Genomic DNA, 17,498 nt, shown 5'->3' with positions numbered 1-17,498 from the left:
TCTGTTGTTTACTGTACTTTTCTGTATAAGGGGAAAATACCACTCACGTCTATTACTGGGAAGTGTAGGTTCGTATTTAAGAGTGCTGATAATATATATACAGTGAGTGGCATCAAACACTATTGATTGCACACATGCAGTATGTATTCATAGTCCATGCTCTTCTTTAAGCCAAGGCTACTTAGGAAGACTAACAGAACATCAAAGCAGAGTACACCAAACCAACATTCCCTATCTCATGTCTGTTAGAATTAAAGGTCTGCCAGAGGTTGTGTGCCACATAAAGGATGTTAATGTGCATAATCACTCCCATACTTCCTGTTTCTGTGGCATTTCTGACACATTTTTGTCCACAGTGTCTAAAAAGACTGCACTATTACTTTAATGTACATTTGTAACGAATGTAGAGGTTTGTCACTGGCTGCTGAAATGCGGGCAGGTCTGGGAGAGCAGCGGCTGGTATGCACAAATGCCAGCCATCACACACCCAGCAAGAGCATCACCTGCTTCATGTGTTTGAAACTGTTTTGCTGGGCAGTTTGATGGTTACAAGGGTTCATATTTTGGGTTCATTGCTTAAAAGACCTAGAGCTCTAAATATATCCATGCAGATTCAGAAACTTAGGCTGCTTCTTGGTAGCTAACTGTTTTTCTGCAGCTTTGGAGTGTGATCATTGGGTAAGACTGGGAGGTTAGCCCGTGACACAGTGCTATCCTGAGGCCATCAGTCTCTGTCGTGCAGTCCCGAGCATGGTTAGCCCATGCAGCATCCCTGCTTACCTGCAGCCAGCCTATTCTGGAGGCCAGGCATTTGCTAGCACAGAAGGTGGCTGCTCTCTGTCAGTCATCCTCAGGGCACTGGACGTGCCAAAGCATGTTTCTTTTATTACTACCCCAGCAAATTTGGTAATTTGATAATTTACTGATTTACTGGACGTGCCAAAGCCTGTTTCTTTTATTACTACCCCAGCAAATTTAGTAATTTGATAATTTACTGATTTACTAGTACAGACCTAGCTTTAGGATGTGATCCTGAGAAGATCCTGATGCTAAAGTTCTCAGAGCATCTGGGCTATTAGACTGGTAAAGTACACATGCAGAAACTTAATTTCAGGCTTCTCAATAGTTCTGTTAAAGTCAGTAAACCCAGCCCTTACTGAACAATAAAAGCAATTAGTAAATTTCAGGTGTTTCTTGAAGTACAAAACAATACTCTTATTGGCCCAAATTAAGCTGTGCGTACTTTTTAATTATTAAAAAAAGTCTCAGAGTGTTTTAGATGAGAGAATTTTACGAGAAATGCTATTTTATTTGATAGAACTCACTATAGTATTTCAAGCACCTTTGTTTCGTCATTTTTAGTCTCATTTGCTTTCTTTTTTTTGGTTTAGAGGAGAATAGATACTTAAATAAAACGGTATTCTGTTGCTTAAACATAGACATCCACAGTCCGTTAGTCTCCCTAAGGTATCTGAGATGTCTGTGAGGGGCTGCCAGATATGACACGAGACATTTGGTTGAGCTGTTGATCTGCAGAGTGGCAGCTGGAGGCCTGCAGGGATACCATATGGTGCCTAAAATGGCGCTATTCACCCATTTAAGCAGTGAGAGGGTTAGAAAGCAGCAGCGCAGCCTCTTTGAGCTGTGCCTGTGTTAGCAGGTGGCCTGGAACAAGTAGGGCAGACCTGTAGCACAGAGGAGCTGGTGCAGAGGACCCAGTGTGTACCCTCCACGTTATTTCAGAGGTTTGTTTCAGACCAGCTCTAATCAGGTCACATTGACTGGTCTTGTGTTAGCAGCTGTAGTGCAATGAGTGTGCTCCTACACCAGATCTTTTGTTTTAGCCTTGTCTGGATGGGGTCCAGTTCGCAGACACCAGGACTGTTCCACAAGGTGAAGCAAAGCATGGTGAGGAGGGGTAGTCAGGAGGATCACTTCAAAATTGTGTTCCTGATGCAAGCTGAAATGCTAATGTGGATGTATGATGCAGATGTAATGTAAAAGCAACGTGTCTCTCTTGGAAGGGTTTCCTCAGAGCCAAACCAGACTTTGGGTCTGGTTTCTTCTGTTTCCTGATTGAGGGCTAACCTGGAACATGCTACAGATGGTTTTGGTCCATGTTCCCAGGTTGTCTGCAGGGGGTAACCACAGGGTGGGAGCAGGGAAGAGTGGATTTTGGTGCTCAATTGGCCCCGTCCTGCAGTAGTATGGGGTGTAGCCATGGTGCTTACCCAGTGTTGGGAGCAGTAAGTGCTGCTGTCAGCCTGAGAGATGAGGAAACCTCTTGAATACCAAATTTCAGCAGTGAAATGTAAGGCTGGTGTTCAGTCATTCCCCTCCCAAAAATAAAAGTTTGCAAGACAAAGACTAATTCCCTGAAGTCACATGCTATGAGGTGACATGCAGACTCTTTCAGAAGACATGAAATACCTATCTCCACTACAGGTACAGTTTCATAGCCAGGATTTTTACCATTATTTTCTGTAGAGGTAACATGCAATTTTATTACAGGATCATAGAATTGTTTGGGTTGGAAGGGACCTTAAAGATTGTGTACTTCCAACCCCCCTGCCATGGGCAGGGACACCTCCTGCTAGACCAGGTTGCTCAGAGCCCCATCCAGCCTGGCCTTGGACCTTTCCAGGGATGGGACACCCACAGCTTCCCTGGGCAACCTGTTCCTTTACATACAAAGTGATGTTTTATCAAGTAGGATTTCACTGTGCTGAGTGCCTGGAACTAATGCATGGTGGCTAGAGAGGCCAGTTCTTCACCAGGTTTTCTTTACTGTTCAGTGTTTTGTGTCTTTTCCCCATAGCATTACAGCTTCTACAAATTTGCCTAAAAATGTGCATGCTGCCTCCACTATCGATTCCTTACAGTTTCAGAGTCTGGAGAGTCAGGACACTCCATGAGACTCTGATGGAAGGAAAAATGTCTCTCTTCAAGCTCTGGATAAACAAAGACCCCAAAGAGTTTTTATTTTTATTTCCCTATTTTTTTTTTTTTTTTTTTTAAGGAATGAACAATTGTTATTTGTCTGTTAAAATTCATTAGCTTTTTTAGCCCCAGTTCCTCTATTTTCTTAATTTAAATATTTGAAGAAACACATAAGACTGAATTGTTGCTGCAGGGGGCTGCACTGACTTTGATCTTTTAAATGGAAAGCTATGTTCAATACAATTAAATCAGCTCTTTTGTAAAGACAAAGATCATCACCCTCTGGCTTAATTTAGCTAAACAGATGTAGGATTTATGTAAATATACAGTCATTGTAATGGGAAACAAAAGCTAGAATACCCTGCCATTAGTGTAAAAATGCATTCTGTGTTACCAGCTGGTCAGTCATGACCTTTTATTCAGCCATAGAGACAGTGCATGTCATGTACTGCAAAGCAGGGGAAATGACAAAAAATGTTATGTCGGCAAACTCATTGCTTATGAAAAGAGCCAGCCAGTAAAAGCCCCATTTTAAGCACACGACAGGTACAGAATGAGTTCTAGTGGGGCAATTTACTTTTTCTGCTGCTCTTCCCCTCTCCCTGGGGCCAGCTGTACAGGTAAAAGTTTCGTGCAGTCTGCATATTTGCTTGGGCTGTCAGTTTTCTTTCGCAAAAGATGCTGTAGTCAAGCAGGCACATCTTTTCTTGAGAGGACGGAAGACACAGCTTCTGTAGAGGACATATATGACTTCCCAGAGCTGTAAGTCTTTTGGGCTGGTTACTCTGAGGCTTTTGTTGGGATATGAACACTTTTGTAGAGGATCATTTCCAAATAAGCTTTCCTTGACTCTTGTGGTATTGGTGAGACTGGCATGTGGTTGGAGTGGTAAGTAACGACAGGGTGCTAAGGAGTCTCACCTGCTGATGCAAGCAGGTTTCCTCAGGTTTCCGTACTTTGACACACAGAAGATACTGTGCTGCTGTTGTCTCTGAGGTTTGTTCTGTATCCAGCTGCATGTACTCCTTGTTCCCAGCCTGTAAGCTTTTGGGTTGAATGCTCCAGTCCATGACTGCAGCTCCCAGAAACTTTCTTTTCCCTCCTGCATGCCAAAGTGCTGGCAACACAACCTTCAGACACCCCTGATACCCATCTTATCCCTCAAAAAAAAATTCCTCAAACATCTTAAGACTATTTTTAGTTTTCACTCCAAAATGGGATGCAATTCTTCTGTGTCAGGTTGGCAAAAATGGCTCTGTGCCAGTATTTTACTTTGAGTTTTCTAACTCTACAACAGTATTTTCCTGGAGCTGGTTACTTGGGTGTGTCTGTTCTCAAATGACATCCTTAATAATGTAGTTCATGTATTATTTTTGTGTACTACTTATGTGTATTGCCCAAACAGTATGAGTTTTTCTCTGCTTTTCCATTTTCCATATGATATTTGTTTGATAAATGGAATATAGGCTATTTTAGTGAAGGGAAAGCACTTAAGTTAGCTTTTATTCAGCAGTTCCAAGCTTCTGAACTGCCGTTGGGTTTAACTGTGGTATTTGGGATCAGAAGCCTTTAACTGGGTCTGACTCTGATTCCTGGTAGCAGCACTGCTGCTCAGTTATGAGCAGGATTCCCATATGACTCCTGTAACACAGCAAAGAGTTCAGCTCTAGAGTTCATCTACTTTACAATTACAGCTGCCTCCCTTGGAGGATGCATCATCTGTGCAACAAACTGCTCTCAAGGTACTGTAAAAAGCCTTTCCTTTTTCTGTGTGGGAGTTTCACAGAGCAGACAGCTAGGAAATGATCTGAATGTGCATAGGAAATGAAGACTTACTTATCTGCAGCTGCAATTCAAAGGAAGCACCTATATGTAGCATGGCCAGCAATAACCCGAAATAGATTCACTTTCTCAAAGCATTTGATCTTAGGAAAAAAATTGCTTGGCATTTTATGAAGTTTTTCTTATAAATCTGAATCTGTTGGGACAAAACCTGTTGCTCACATAAGTCTCTAGAGACACTGGATTAGGGTTTTTTTGGGATGATTTTGCATTATTCAGAAGGGATAGGGGTTGCTACCATCATCTTGTTCTCCAAAGAAGTTATTTGGGCAGTTTTTTTCAGGGTAAAACAAAAGTGCAGCTACAGGACTGACATGGAGAAGGGGAACAGGATGGTATGCAGCCACTTGTACACATGAGCTCATGGGCCACAACAGTCCCCGACGTCCACCTGACCACAGAGCCCTGGGACACTGCCTATGCCTCAGAAATCTGATCAAACAATATTGCAGGTGGCTGCAGAAAGCTCCTTGAGGAGGGCAATGGGAAACAGGGGAAGTTTTCCAACACAAAGGAAACAGCCTGTGAGCTGCTCTGGGTTTGCAGCCCACCAGCCACAAAGGAGATCTGAGTCAGAAGGGAATCAGTGAGGGCTGTGCTCAGCCCATGCTGTAATGAAGAATGAGATGGGAAAAATAGGGAATATTCAAAAAGGTAGGTTCAAAGGAGCACACATTTCCCTCCTAGAAGGTCATGCCACAAAAAGTACAGTAAATATTCCATACAAAATTAGCAATGGAAAAAAATGAAGAAAATGCAAAGGGTGGAGGCACATCTGTTTCAAAACCTCATAATCTGTGATAGAATCATACTGATGCAAGATTGCAAGATTGCAAGGATGCGAGGATGCTGGACTGGATGCACACCATCCTGAACTGTGCATGTTAGTATGTGTGCATGTGTGTATGTGTGCACATTGTGTGCTGGGGGAATACGTAGGGAATTAAATCTTTCTCTGAATACATAGCTTAGTTATATGACAGAAATTATTTTTTCAGATGCCTCCTACCTGTAAGTTTCGTGTACAACTGTGGGTCAGTGGATCCCACAAGTTCACCTGGGCTGCCTGTATAGCTCACCAGTGGGCAGAAATGGCACATGCATAACCTGATCCATGCAAGGGACACTCCAATGGGTGCAATGCTGCACATACGTTGTTTTGCTTCCCTAGGTCTGAATGACATTTAGCACACTTCTAAAACCACTGCATCTGTTACTCAGTCTGCACCATGTTCCCTTAGTAGAGCATGACTTTTCCCACATAAGACAGACAAGGGTGTTGATTTCCTAATCTTTTCCCCACAGGGATGAAAGAGCAAGAACACTTTTATTTCCGAAGCAATGTTAGCCTGACTCTTACCAGAGAAAAGAGACAAGAGATTGAAACGTTGAAAGAAGAGTAAGGATCTGACCTGTGCTTATGTCTTCTTGGAATGTATTTTGTCAATCTGTTGTACAAAGGAAGAACATTTCTGTCCCTGTGCTTTCAAGGTCAGTGGGTGAGCCCTGGCCAGTCTTTTCACTGGAGGGTACCACCAAGGTGAGGTTGCACTCCTGGGCAGACCTGAGTAATGCATCCAATAGGGAGGAGGGTTTAGTATGGACCTTCTGCTCAGTCTTTCCACTTTGGTACTTGTGGAGACCTTTAAGCTATGCGTAATTGATGTAACAAGTTCCTTGATTGAAGTCTATACTCTGGATGTAAAATGCAGGTACCTCAATCATTCTTCTGACTTCATGTTTGGCAGGCAGATAGCAAAAAAATGATGTATTGATCAATTTTTAGAAAACATCAGCAATAGGGATGGGAGAAATGTTTTGGACATGATTAAAACTCTTAAATCAAACCTAGCAGCCCAACAAACTTCTCAAGAAGCTTCTGAAGCTCAACTTCTCTCATACATACACCTCTCCTGCCTTCACCCAGGACTATAAATGCTGAAGCAATGAGAAATCCTGCTCTCAGAGGGGTCTGTATCAATAAAACCACAGCAGACTTGAAAGCTTTGGGGGGAGGCCTGTTCTCACCATTGTTTCACCTCTCTGAGGGTTTGTTTTTGTTTTGTTCTCTTCCTCGACAACTGTACTTATGAAGAGAGAAAGGAATATATTGTAGATGTTGTTGTTTGTATACTGCAGGAAAAATTGTAGAGGTAAGCCATTTTAGGATTTCCCTTTGCCAGGTTAAGGAGCAGAAAATAGCAGCAGAATTGGAGGTATTGAAATAAGAGGGGGTGAAGAGATGACCAATGAGAAGGAGAAGAAAGATTTCTGTAATCAAACTCTTTGTTCTAGTTTCTAGAGAAACAGCTTTTTAGTAAATACCAAACCTTGGTTTACCTTGGTTTACAGTGTTGGGGAGAAAATAGGCAGAAACATACTAGCACACTGCAGGAAAAAAAGCAAATCATGTGATGATTTAGCCAGTGGTATAGCCAGCTGGGACGGGGAAAGCCCTGAATCCAGTGCCAGTAAATCGAGCACAGCTGGGGCATCTTCAGGTTTGCTTCTGTGTCCTGGGTTTGGCACTGTGTTAAAGTTGTGCACAGCCTGTGGAGCCGGGGTAAGTCACAGGAGTCTGGATCTGGGTCTGAACTTGAGAGGTCGTGGCTGCTTCAGCTGGGGATTTTGGGTTACATCCATTAAGGATTATCACTCTGAGCTCTGATATTCTTTCTCAGTGTGGAATTAACAGGATCCACATGGTGGATTTGGAATCTAATATTCAGATGTGGAGAGCCCTGGGCTCTAAGCCCCCAGTCTTTAACAGGAGCTGTGCACATGCTGGGGCTCAGGTTATCAGGTCCTGCGTGTTGGTCAGTAGTGAGAAAGCATCTCACCCTGTTTCAGGCAGTGGAAGAGGTTTACAGCCCCAAGATATACTTGTTTTCAAGTGCTTCAGTAAAAAGAATCAAATATTTGAAGCAACAGAGTTTTATGGGAAATATTTAAAGGAACTTCAAAAGACCTCCCTGTCCTTAGAATCTGGTCGATAGCGTATAAGGGCATGGAAGGAACAGCATTTCTTTTAGACAAATATGTTTTATTCCTTTTGACAAATGTTTTCTTCTCTAAGGCCTGTCTTCCCATCCCAGACAGAAGCAGGGATCTAGGATTGCATGCTTTTTCCATCACCGGCTGTCTGCCTGCATACGTGACCTATTGATGTCCCTGGTGATCTGTGCAGAGACTTGTACAGAAAGGAGTGCTGCCTCTTGACATTAAGATTCATTTTGACCTCCAGAAAAAGGATTTTTGGTGAGAATTCGGGGAGTGAATTTTGCCTGAGGCAGGCTCCTGTACCATGAAATCTTCCCCTTGCTGGGCCATGGGATCCCGAAGGGAGATGCAGGGAGCTGGGTTCCCCTCCACAAAGTCTGGGAGGAGGAGGGGAGGGAGGACAGAGCCCCCAGCGACCCAAGGGAGGTGACTGTGGGCTTTGGCAGGTTCCCTTGCAGATCAACAGACCCTGGGACTTTATTTGCAGGGTGGCCAACATCTGACAAAACAATCTGCTGGAAGCCTCATTGAAGGAACCTTGCAGACTTTCCTGCTGCTTGCCCAGATTTCCCCACAGAGGGAGCAGATCTGGCACGGGTAATGGGAGCAGTCTGATTTCAAAACGCACCGTGCCATAAATTCCATCAAAGGAAGAAGCACCGTGGATCAGACGGCAGGCTCCGACCCACCCGCCCCACTCCGTTTGCCTGCCTAAATCTGTTGGGATGCCAGTTCTTTTTCTTTTACTTTCTTTTACTCCTATTAATTCAGTATATCAAGCCTGCTTGTGCATAAAGGGAAATCTGCAGCACATTAGATTAACACTGTCTCTTCCGAAGTTGTTTGCAGTTCTGAAAGCCATCCTTCACAGTCGGTGTATAAATAATATCGAGCCACGAGAGGGAGCGAGAGTACTAAATAAGGCAGTTTGGGATTTAAGAGGGGGTTATACTTCTGGATAAGCACAGTCAGCTTTACAGTGATAAAGACACATAAAACATAAAGAGCTGGAAGAACGAGAGGTAGCGTGGGGTGGTGGCTCAGAAGGTAAGTGGTTGTATTAAAAAGCGGGAAACCAAACAATAGTTTAAAGCCATTTTGATACATGTGTTAGGTGTCGGGGTTTTTTTTTGGATTCTTGATTTCTTTTTATAGAGAACACTGCCTGAGCTGCCGAATGGCATAGAGATGTAGCTGTTACAAGTACCTTTATACCATCTGTCTAAGAGAAAGGGAAAAGTGGAGTATTAAATAAAGTGATTAATCTGACCTTCACCTGCACAGAATTTAAACACAATATCTTTACAACAGCACTGCTGAAGCAAGGTTTGCCTTTTCTGTCACTGCTCGCTTGTGTGGCTGTGAGCAAATCACCCAAACCCAGATCCTCAGGGATAATTAGGTAACTAATACTCAGAAAAATTGCAGAACTGAAGTACCTAAATAATACTGTAGTCCTATTTCCCCTATGCCTCATTTGCTCTGTATGTCTGAAGTGAATGTGTTATAACTTCTTCCCCGCACAGAGAAACTAAATATGCTCAATACACTAAAGAGTGTAATAAGGTTATAAGTTGCAGTTACCTGGGGCTCAGAGGCTTGGATTGTTACAACTAGCATAAAATAACTGGATTTTTTTTTTTTTTAATGATGCTATTTTTTGTTTCAGTGCATCCTGGGCTGGTTTTCCATGCAGCCATGCAGAAGGCATGCTGCTGAGGCTACAAGCCAGGTACTCTGATTAAAAAGTCAAGATCCCCAGAGCTCTGCAGCAAGGCACGCACGACATTGATCCGGCTTCCTATTACAGACCTGTCTTTTGTGTCTCCCGAGTTTTATCAGTTTGCTTTATTGTAATGGGTTCGTTCAGGCTGCAATAATTAAGGGCGTGTCAGATTTTTCCATAATACGATCTTATTTTTCAATGAGCTATAAAATTTCACTCTTGGCTGCAACTTGACATATGTAGTTGAGAACCTGCTGCTTTTAAAGCATTTTTGAATGCCTTGAAACATTCTTTGAACCAAATTGGGCCATTAAGAAAAAGGGGACTGCACTCCATAATACGCTGGTTCTAAAAACCTCTTTCAAGTCAGTAGGAATTCCTCCCCCTCCTTCTCCTGATATCTTCTTTCAGGCCACAAATAATGGCAGGATCATATGAATTACTGGTGTTAAAGCTATTACAAAATTTCATTGTGGAGGTAACATATTAGCTCCACAGTTAAGGTTGTATTGAGTTTTGATTTTAAAGCAGGGAAAAAAATTATTGTTGAAAAATTAGTTGCGGTGCCTCAAAAATTACATGTACTGCGTAAGTCCATACCTCTTCTAAACAGTGTAAGTTGTGGTATTTATGGTGAAAGCTGCCTGAAACTTGTCCTTTTAAAACTCCATTTTTAATTTCCCATTTAGTTTCACTTTGACAATCTTTCTGAGTCAAAATATCCCCTGTAGCATGCTTGTGTGAATGCTTTTGGAAAAGTGTTAGCAAAACATCCGGGAAAATCATCACAGAAATGGTGCACTGATTCCCCAGCGTGGCATGCAGGGAAAGACAAGCTACTTCACCCATTTTAGAAAGTTTCAGCCACCATTTTATTGAAGCGCTCTAGCGCATCTCCATGATTTGCATCACATCTGAAACCTGAGTTGTATGCTACTCTTGACTAGGCGTCAGAAACATGCTTGTTGTGTTCACCAAAAAAAAAAAAAAAAGCAAAAGCTATCAACATCTGGCCAAGTCATAAGCCTCTGCAGCCTTTCAACTCTCTGCAGCTCAAAGGAGCTTGTTAAAGAGACCTGATGCTCCCGTCTGTGAGCACGGGCTGGGGCTGAGCAGAGCTCTTCCCACAGCCTCATCACCCACATCCAGCGTCGGTCCTCAGGCAACCGGGCACAACGGCACAGCGCTGCTTCTGCCTGCCCTTCCGGCTCGCTGCTGGGGCTGCTGGCCGGTTAGAAGAAGAGCCCCATGATAGCAGGCTAAGGATCAAAAAACATTGGGATGAGCCAAAAGCGAGGAGCAACATACTCGAATGTGCACAAGGAGGAGCACTCTCCATGCAGAAGCAAGGGGCAGAGCTCATTGTGTTTTGAGGCTCAAGCTGCTGGTGAATGAGACAGGATTCAATTCAGCAAAATGTTTTCTGCTGTATCCCCACCTTGTACACTACATGAGATAGACAGCATTCAGGAGATGGATCAAGATGGGGATTTAGTGAAGCCTCATTAGAAAGGACCTTTATCTCACTATAAAAATAGGAAGCAGTGAAGGGCTTGCAGCCACGGGGTGGCTGCACAGGTTGTTAAAGCAGCGAGTGATACCTGCTCCTGCCCTCTGACTATGAAGCCCTACACGATCCTCGGTGGGGGATAACAATTTTCTCCCCAGCCCCTCCAAAGAAACAATCTGCCAATAGATCCAATGTGGGGCCGATTTTTTTCAAGTAGATGTCAGATTTGGAGCAATCTGCCTGGACAATGTTCAGTTCCCAAAGCTGTCCCCTGAGGAGCCATCTCCTTCCTGCAACACACAGCTTGTCCCCTGCCAGTGGCCTCCATCCTTCGCTTGGTGCAGGCAGATGGGCCAGGCCTGGGGCAGGTCCAGCCGAGCCCCAGGGCTCTTGCAGGGTCAGGTTACTCTACATCGCAGGGCAAGAGGCATAAATCACTTTTTTTTTTTTTTTTTTTTTAACAGGTGGTAACTGAGTGTGTGTGTTCCTCATTGTAGTGCCTACCAGGGGACATCTGGCGTCTAGTCTGCAGCAACACTGAGCTTTCAGGGTGACAACCGGAGTCAGTGGGAAATATGCTTGGAGTAAATAAAGCATCCTACAATAAATAAACTCCTGTAAAACAACATTGACAAAAAAAAAATCGCGTTTGGAATTTCAAATCAAGATTTAACAAATGAGGAGAAGGTTTTGATGTTAATATTTGTGCCTTTTTCCTCATCCATATCAGGTGAAGGGTGAGAACTATTCATGTCATAAGGATACTATCAGGACAAATCCGTTTGCATACTATCCTGATGGAGCCATAGACAAATTTATCATGGAATTAGTAACTTCTTTCCCATGACTGAAGATTTCTGCAGGGATATTCCACTGAAGTGTTACTTTGAAAAAAGACAATAAAAGTAGAACTTTCTCAATATTTTTCAGCACAAAAGATACACATTTTTTTGCTACAAATGAAAAAAGAAAAGGTTTTGATTTGTTCAGAAATGGCAACTTGGCTTTACCCAGGATTTTCTTCCTCAGACTTAATAAAAAAAAAAAAGTTTTTACTTCAATTTGGATGGAGACAGTTTGAAATGTCAGAGGCCCTGTCTAATTGGAAAAAAACCAAACCAAACCAAACTAAACAACCGAATAATTCTCTAAGAGATCTATTATTTTTAGAAAGATCTAAGAGCTCTTTTTTTCAGTGGCTACCTTCAGATGACTTCAGTGGTGCTAGAATTTTGTTCTTTGATCTTGGAAATGCATCCATGGCATCAAAGTGTGTGAGGACCTTAGTAACAGCATTTCTGCTTTCAGATTTGCATAAATCCAGGAAAGAGGGTAGCATTAGAGCTCAGTGTCAGAGATTAACAAGGTACCATGTTTAAGCTAAGTGTGATTATTGCTGACCAAAATGGATAAAGGAATACATGTGAATAAATCAAAGGAATATAAATATTAATAGTGATAAAAATAATAACAAAGCATAATTATGACAGCTTCTGAGGGGTGAAAATCTGTGACTCTACCTAAGATGAAAATCAGGATTAAATCAAATAAATTAAAATGGTGTGGATGACAAGGGCATCAGACCCAGGTTTTTCCAGACAGGCAAGAAACAGATTGTAGCAGGTTTCATTTCAGACAGTACTCCAAAATGGTGCAAGAAATTTAAGTTCCTATATGAAACATAAATGTTAATCTAGGCAGCAAGAATGAAACCACAGTTAGAATGGACAGTAGTTTAGACAGGGTGATTTTTTTCAGCTGTCTTGCTCTGGCATATGTTGTTTTATTGAAAAGAATACACATGGTTTGAAATCACTGTGTCTTTCATCGAAGACAGATCAGGCAAAATTCCTTATAAAAATATTTCATATATTTTCTAAACGATTTACTGCTGCCAGAATCGGCAAGGGTGCATTATCTAGAGTGCAATCAAATGTCATGCTAGAAAAGCAGTAAAGCCTTTTTAATTAAAAACGTCATAAAGGCTTAAGTAAAATTATAGCTGCTGGTTACTGTAATCTTCTCAGAGGGGTACTCATGTGTGTATACGTGTGCCTGCGCCTGTGCGAGTGGGGGTATGTGAGTGTACTGGAGTGCAATAGAAAATGAACCCTGTACAAACAGTGAAGCCCAATGTCTGCAAGGGTTCATCTGAACTTGCAGCTGCGCATACGCTCCAGATGAACTCTTAACCCTTTCATGCTCCTGCGTGAATGCTGCACGGGTTCGACGTGCACAGCAAATGCTGGGAGCACGGTGAGTGCAGCCACCAAACAAGATGTGCATTTTGCAATGAACACGTGATTTAGAAACTTAGAAATTTAGGAAGTGGGCATTCTTGTCGGCACTGTGCTACTTATGCAATGTACCTTTGCCCCTCTTGGTGCTGGGGCTGACAGAGGAAGGGGAAGAGCTGGCCACGCTAAAGTCAGTGGAGCTCTAGTGGTTTGTGAACAGCTGAAATCTGAAGCAGGACGTCCCAAAATTGTCTGAGGCAGGATCACAGCAGGCAGCTGCCTTGAGACAGGCTGTTCCATCTTAGGTACGCCCCAGCTCCAGTGGTATACGGGAGCACACCAGGAGTATATGGGAGAGTTACTACTTGAAGGCATGCACTGCTCCCACCCAGATAACATTGCTGCCCTTATTCCCATTGCAGCAGCAGCAGGAAAGGCAAGCATTGCCATCCATAGTGCCCTGCTGCTTTTCCTTTCTGCCACACTTTTTCCTCCAACACCTTAACTAAGACCCCTTTATTGAAACTTTTGCCCCCTTCAGCCTCCCTGTCCGCTTTTCCACTTCCTCCTCCCCAGCCCCAACACAGACTCTATCACCAACAGTAATGCTGAATTTTGCCTTGAAAAGCTATGTTAAGTTATAACTACCCTGCTGCAATATTCAGAATTCCTACTTTACACGTGCTTGGCCATTACAATAACCAGCAACAACATGTAAATTCCAAACCTAACCATTGGCGTGTTAACGCTGACAATTCAGGCACAATATAACCGTGGACATTTATTCTTTAAAGGCTAAACTGTGGCTTTGCTGTGAGATCCATTCAAAAGACTGGATAATGCAATGTTGCCCCTGCAGCAGACTGCAAGGCAAGTTGAGTCACTAAACAACCTGCTCTAGCAGACACTCACAGTGTAATTTTTTGTGGAGCATCTGAGTCCTGTTGTTCCCTTGTGTGGCTCTGGAAGTTGCACCACAATTTGGCCCTAAAGGAAGTTTACATTATTTCGAGAAACAAGTTGCTGGAGTGGCCTGTCCTTTTGTTCAAATTCATTGAAACAAAGAGTTTGATGTGCCAGTACACAACTAATCACACAGAGCCTTGTCCTCTCTGGTGAGTGTGTATCCTGGAAGCTGTGAGATAAAGTATACCTTGTCATCCTTCTACTCTTGCAGTTATTTGTAGAACCTTTTACTTTTCTCATTTTAGAAAAAATATTGGCCGGGTTGACTTCATCAAAGTGCCTTACCAGCTCCCCTCAGTGCATTCTCTGGCTGCATTATCAGATGTTCAATGTAGAAGGTATAAATTTAAAAAAAAAAAAAAAAAAAAGCAAGCCTTTCCCCAACTGTACATTCTCTGCTCTCCATCACAAAAATAAAAAATTCCTGATGGCCACAATGAGTGAATGAGACAGATTACACCTACCACTGTGAGGCAAATACTGTTTCTTAGGCAGTAGTATCTTCCCTTCTACAATCAACCAGTTCTTGTGCTACCAAAGTAATTTTAAATAACTTTGATTTGTTTAAGGTGAGAATACAATGGACATAAAACCTCCTTGGCACTTATGTTTGGGTTCCTCATCTATTACAGGTCTGTTTATTTGCAATTAATGAATTTAAAATATGAACTTCTTGCAGTAAACACTTGCAATGAAGCTCTTGCTTCATTTTTTTATGAAGGTAAGTGCAAGATGCCATCAGGCTTGGATTCAATGCATGGACTAGCAAAATTCAAATAGCTCCTATGGGGCAATATAGCACTAAGATTTGTAGTCAAACTGTGAAAATTATGCTTTGATAAGCAGAAGATTCAGCAGCATTTCTCCAGGAGAAACTTTGCACAAGAAGATTTGTGATGTCCCAGCTGATTCAACCCAGCTTGCTAAGAAAATGCACAACTGCTGGAGGAAATGAGGCAGAGATTGCATGCGGGTGTTGCAGTGGTGTCTGCAGCTTGCACTATTTCAGACAAACAGTCACAGTTCAGGAACCTTTGCAAAGCCTCCGAGTTATGTGTTGAAAATATCAGATATTGGTTTCTGGCATGGTAAACAGTGACTGATAATGGCCAGAAGGCGGGGTCTCTACAGCTGCTTGAGTCATCTGTTCTCATCCTGGAAACACAGTCATCTGTATTAGTTCGTCAAACATTCTCAGGACTGTGCCAACAATTTAATAGCATAGGTGAGCCAGCATCGGTGCTTGGCTGAACATGCAGGTGCAGCTGAGACCTGTAGCCTATTCTGGGTAGCAGTCTCTGCCCAAGGTATCTTCCCAAGACGCCCATGAAAAAGATCTGAATTCAGCATTTTGGGAACCAAAGCCTCTGCCTGTCAAACTAAAAATGTGCTTTGGATTATCCCAAGTAATCTAAATTACCTAATTTAAAATCCAGGTTTATAAATCTCACATCTTACACTGTCAGGTCTTTCAATTAATGAAAACACCTTTGAATTTTATAGGAAATGGAGGTGGGTTAGAATTAAAACCTGTAAGTGTTTTCTGTACATTATTAAATTGAAACATCTATGCAGCGTCTGTCATCAGGGATACCTGACCACTTCCTAGTCACTGCAGTGTGGAGAGCCAGCCCCATTCCACAGACTGGAAGCACATGTTTTGTGCAGATTTAGTTACCTAATTTAAGAATTATTTTAAGGAATTAGCAATATTTAAAATCTTCACCTTAATAAGTGAAGATAATTTCTGCTTTCTGCTCTGGTGAGACTACAGTCCATATCACGGTTCTTTACAGTAAGCCATCAGAGTATCATAAACAAAACCACTAGTCCTCAGCATATGGAAAACACTTCTTAGTTTGACGGGACTGGAACAACATCACTGTTGCAGGTAGTTGCCCCCTGGAGACAAAAGACCATCCTCAGGGTGCTTTGGCTGATGCACGCAGAAGGGCAGCATCAACGTCTCCGAGCCTCTGTGGGCTGATGGACTTCCTCACTTGCCAACTGTCTCCTTGGAAATCTCATGGCAGCAGGTGAAGCTCACATGCTGGTTGTAGACTAGACATTGCCCAAGCATCTGAACCATTTCCAAAACAGTTTACCTAGACCTTGGATTTCTGCTGACAGAGGCCGATCCAAGGCAGACATCTACCTTGGCACAGACATTGTGCATTTTATTAAAGTCTTTTCTGGTGAAAGATTGGGTTTTGTAAGTACAAAGGTTTTTGAGGAGTTGCCTCAGCAGAACCATGCAGTAGTAAATACAAGTGTGACATTTGGTACCTGCTGTTGAAATGGAGGCACAAACATATGATAAAGGGGCTGGCTGATAGATGGGGACATGTTGGGTGCACTATAGTGATAAATTGCTTCCCTGTTATGCCTAGGAGACAGAAGTGATACACATACGGCATACTGGCATACTGTCACTTCTGTATTTCCAATGCAGTAGAAATCTGTGAATCTAACAACTCTTCTTAAATGACTATGTCAGTTCTGGTCAATATGAAAATGACAAGAAGAAATAATGTCTTTGCTCTCCACTATCAGTGATTTCTAGACAGGGCTTGATTTCATACTATGACAATGTCTCTTTTTACCACCTTAAAACTTTCTAGTCATAGATAACTCAGAATGACTTTCTAGGCATTATACATGCTGAAAACACGTATCTGATTAGAAACTGGTACTGCAGGGAACTTGCAGGCAAATGCAATGACCATTTTATAATAGAATCAGTAAATCTGAGGTTCACCTACGATGAAGAGTAAAATGCACCTTCCATCTTACATGAAGTAGGTATCAACATCCAAAGCTGAGAGGTGGGTAGAACTGCCTTTGACTGCCCCTAACTTCACACCCCGAACCACAATGTAGCATTGGATTTGTCTTTAATGTGAGACTCGGAATATACTGCATCATCATTACCTTCTCCTCTCTGCCATTACAGAACATTAATAATATTCCTTTTTATATGATAATTCAGCACAGAGCATGGATGATTTTCTGTATAAGTAATTATACGCTCAGAAGCTGCCTTCCAGTTACATGATTAGACTATAACCAGTATTGCTATCTATACTTAATCAATATCCCAGATGCTGTCTAATTGTGGAACAAATCCCAGCGATGCTCAGAGTGAAAACCAGTGCTGCTGCCTCCCTGCTCAGTGCTGACTCATCAACCAAGATGTATTATTACTCCTGTACCATAACTCACCTTCGTGCTTCACACTACTAATCAAAAGGCTCTGGTTCTTCATATATTTTCTGAA

This window comes from Falco punctatus (genome assembly GCF_963210335.1).
Source record: "Falco punctatus genome assembly, chromosome: 5".
In the NCBI taxonomy this organism is placed as follows: Eukaryota; Metazoa; Chordata; class Aves; order Falconiformes; family Falconidae; genus Falco; species Falco punctatus.
Note: the sequence above shows the minus strand (reverse complement) of the source record.